This window comes from Rhagoletis zephyria, unplaced genomic scaffold, assembly GCF_001687245.7.
Source record: "Rhagoletis zephyria isolate East Lansing unplaced genomic scaffold, Rhagoletis_zephyria_1.1 Rzeph_scaffold_05212, whole genome shotgun sequence".
NCBI lineage: Eukaryota > Metazoa > Arthropoda > Insecta > Diptera > Tephritidae > Rhagoletis > Rhagoletis zephyria.
The window spans coordinates 6,508-10,375 of NW_016162295.1; the positions used below are offsets into that span (position 1 = coordinate 6,508).

Consider the following 3,868-nt stretch of genomic DNA (forward strand, 5'->3'; position numbering starts at 1 on the left):
TTTATCCATTTTGTTGTGTTTTATTTACAGTTTTTACAAATAATCGTTATTTCTCGTTATTTGTCTGCTGCCGCGCGGGCAACCAAAAAATGTATTCTCTATTTTTTGTACAATTTTGTTGCTGCCTAGATTGTTTTGCAGATTGCAGTGTTATCGTTGTTGTGTTTTTTTTTTCATTTTATTTGATATTGCGAGATTTTTGTACCTTTGTCAAGAAAAAAAATTGAAAGCTTTTTATAATTCTAGTTTGACATATCGCAGCGGCATTTAATCCTAAATTTGCAAGCGATGTCAGGTGAACACGTGCGAGTGCGCACACAAATAATTGCATACATATGTAGTATGTACATAGATACACTGATGTATCTGTGTGAAACAAAAAAACATTTTAATCCCTTCAATAATGCACACTTAAAAGTACATTTGTGCTTCCAAAATTTTCGCCTTTTAATTTCGCACTCTGGTCCATTTTGCCGGTGTGGATTATGACCACTTCATATTCACAACTGCCACTAACAAGTCAACTGAAATGTAAAAACGCATTGCCAACAATAGAAACAACAAGCACAAACGCAGAAGTATCAACAGTAAAAACACAATAACACAAAGGAAAATAAGTGTAATAAAAAAAGGTAGAAACAATCGTAAATGACTCCTTTCACAAGAAAGAAGGTGAGGATAGGAAAAACGTAGACGAATAAAAGAAAACAAAGTGGCCAGGGAACCCAAGACAGAAAAAAATCAGCATACATTTAGGTAACTGGCAAGAAAACCCTCTTTGGCAAAAAATATGCTCGACCCACAAAACGAGGCAATCATTTATCCAGCAATGAAAAAACTAATTTCGCTTTGCTTCAACACAAAGGGGAAATATGTAATTGTTTGCATCGGATAGCTTTAACAGTTTGTAATGCAACTTTATTTGACAGAATTTAGTTGATATCTCTTTGGATGCAACAAAATCTGTATGTGCCACGCCTACCTATGGACCGTTCGTAAAGTTTTATAAAATCGGTTTTGGCATTTGGTACATCAAAATCACTTAGATCTCGTGAATACAGAGCCAGCTCAACCTTCCTTTCTTGAAGTCGTGAACGCCTTGCCACCCACCAACAGGACGAAGCCTCCAACGCCCTTAAGCCGGCAATGATGCTGGCTGCTTCGGCGGTCCAAGTGCTCACAATAATGTAACAACTTAATTTCACTTGAATGCCTTTTTGCTGCACAACATAAAAATATGTTTTGCCTTTGCCCAGCACTAAGCAATTCTTTTTCTGGGACGCCAAGCGTTTTTCCTTTGTCGGCGTACTTTTGGCCTTTTTTTGCGGGTGAGGTGAGTGGCGTCTTCTTCCTGCGTCCCTTGCCCATATCACTGCAGTAGCGAGCCCAAGTTAGCCTACAGCAAGCCAAACCGCACTTTCTTCCGCTTTTGGATTTTCTTCTGGTTTTTCCTGCTCTCCATTTATTTGTTATTATTTTCGAATGCTTTTTGCTCTTCCGCTAATTTTGTCTTTATATCTTTTTTTTCAAGTTTTCAGTGACGACCTTCCTAAGCGACTGCTTTCTGCTTTACCTTTTTTTGGGGCATTTTTACCGCAGCATATTTCTGTCCTTACGCCTCTTTGGTGCACTGGCCGTCTGGCCATAAAATGCCGTAAACAGCAACCACCTGCTCAACCGCTTAACCTTACTGTTCTCTTCGACGAAACCAGTGCGTAGCCGGAAAGCATAGAAAAATGCAGTCGAAGTGACGCTTGTTGGCGTTTGTTTTGTTTTAATTAAAAACTTTTTGCCAGCCACCGGTCACCAGCAACCAGTAACCAGTCGCCGGACAAGTCAGTCAGTCAGTCAGCCAGTCAGTCAGCTCTTGGTTAGAAAGTTGCCCAACTAAGCCTAATTATTACAGGTGCATTTGTATGAGTTAATTTTACCGGTTAGCTTGTGTGCCTCTGTGCTGGTGTGCGTCCAACTAATAATAAATAAGCTAACTGCCACTGTTGCTGTTGTTGTTGGCTGCACTTAGTCCACCCCCACTTGCGCGTGGTTTTCATTTCGTTTTGAATTGCTACACTTCTTCGCCATTTTGCGCTCCTTTGATTCGGTGAATGGAAGGCCAAACGCTGCATCTTTTTTCGCCGCGTTTGAGGTTTGGTTTAAATTTGTGGAGTTTAGCTGGACCGCCACTGCCAAGTAATTTTAGTGGAATTTGAAATGCATACTCGTGTACAGGTCCGCGTAAATGTATTTTCATTACTTGTATGTAAAAAAAAAATGCAAATATGATGTAAAAGTTCATAGGTCAGAGGTCATTGCATGACCAAACTTGAACTTCCGCAAATGAAGTGAAATGGCAGAAATATGCTGAATTCACCTCCAATGCAAGCGCGAAGACTATCAGTATGTATGTACATACATAAGTGTTGATTATGAAGTCAGTTTCTTTACAGTATGGGATTTGAAAAGTGCGCATGGAAAAATGAATACATTTATACTCTTGTATAATGCCCTGTATGCAGCGCTCAAGAAAACGGTGAAGAAAAATTGCCATTATTTCGTGTGTGTGTGTGTCCAAGGAATTTTGACATTTTTGATACTTCACAGCCTGTTGCCTCACTCTTTCCTCAAGAAATAATGGAACGGGCACGGGTGCTCTTTTTTCACAAAAAAACTTTAGAAACCCGTAGTAGAAAGCGTAGCAAATTCCTTAAGAACTGCATACTGCCTTAAGGAAATTTTACTCAAGAAGATTTCTTAGCCATTTCTTGTACGTCATTTTATATGGAGGCCTTGATGTGTAACTTTGGATTAGGAAATAATGGTTGAAATTAGTGATGGTCACACATAAATAGTTTCGTATTTAAGGTAAGAGTCTGGATACTTTATAGTATATGTACATATAAATCTTTTCTTATTTGAAAAGTATTTAAAGTCTTCTGTATTTGGGTTTAGTTTTAATATAAAATTTCCCTTTCGACTATTTTTGTAACTTTTCGATTGCAGGATCTTTAAAAAACCTTTGACATTTTTTTAGATTTTTCCGAGAGTCAGGCTGCAATAAAAGCTTATCTTTCTTCTTCTTCCTAATTGGCGCTGTAACCACCTAAACGATTTTGGCCGAGTTCTGTGCCAACTGACGCCAAATGGAAATGCCGATTGAAGCCAAGTCCTTCTCCACCTGTCTTCCCATCGCACTGGGGGCCTCCCTCTTCCTCTGCTACCACCAGCGGATTCCGTGTTGAATACTTTCAGAGCTGGAGCATCGGTGTCCATTCGAACGACAAGGCCAAACCAGCGGAGCCGCTGTATTTTAATTCGCTGCACTATGTCCATGTCGTTGTAAAGCTCATTCAGCTCATCGTTCCATCGTCTGCGGTACTCGCCGTCGCCAACGCGTAAAGGCCCGTAAATCTTCCACAAAATCTTCCACGAACACTCCAAGAGCCGCCTGATCGCATGTTGTCATTGTCCATGCTTCTGCGCCTTAGACCAGCACGGGGATGATGCTTTCCGTACGTCGAAAGAGGACTTTACTCCTCAATTGCCTACTTAGTCCAAAGTAGAACTTGTTGGCGAGAGTGATTCTGCATTGGATTTCCATACTGACATTATTATCGGTGTTAATGCTGGTTCCCAAGTAAACGAAATTCTCTACTTTCTCGAAATTGTAACTGTCAACAGTGACGTGGGTGCCAAGGCGCGAATGTGCTGACTGTTTGTTTGATGACAGGAGATACTTCGTCTTGTCCTCGTTTACCACCAGACCCATGCGCTTTGCTTCCCTATCCAACTTGGAAAAGGCAGAACAGACTTCGCGGTTTTTGTTACCGATGATGTCGATGTCATCGGCATAAGCCAGCAATTGCACGCT

At 40.6% G+C, this 3,868-nt stretch overlaps 1 long non-coding RNA gene across 1 annotated transcript in view; it reads right to left on the reverse strand.

The window, feature by feature from the left end:
• The window catches only part of LOC108371769 (uncharacterized), a 7,470-nt gene extending 4,019 nt beyond the window's left edge, over positions 1-3,451 (reverse strand). Inside the window, exons 1-2 of the long non-coding RNA XR_001848788.1 lie at positions 3,432-3,451; positions 1,193-1,194 (exon numbers count right to left, since the gene is read on the reverse strand). This is a non-coding gene — a long non-coding RNA (uncharacterized LOC108371769). The remainder of the gene's footprint in view (positions 1-1,192; positions 1,195-3,431) is intronic.
• Positions 3,452-3,868: the final 417 nt, after the last annotated feature.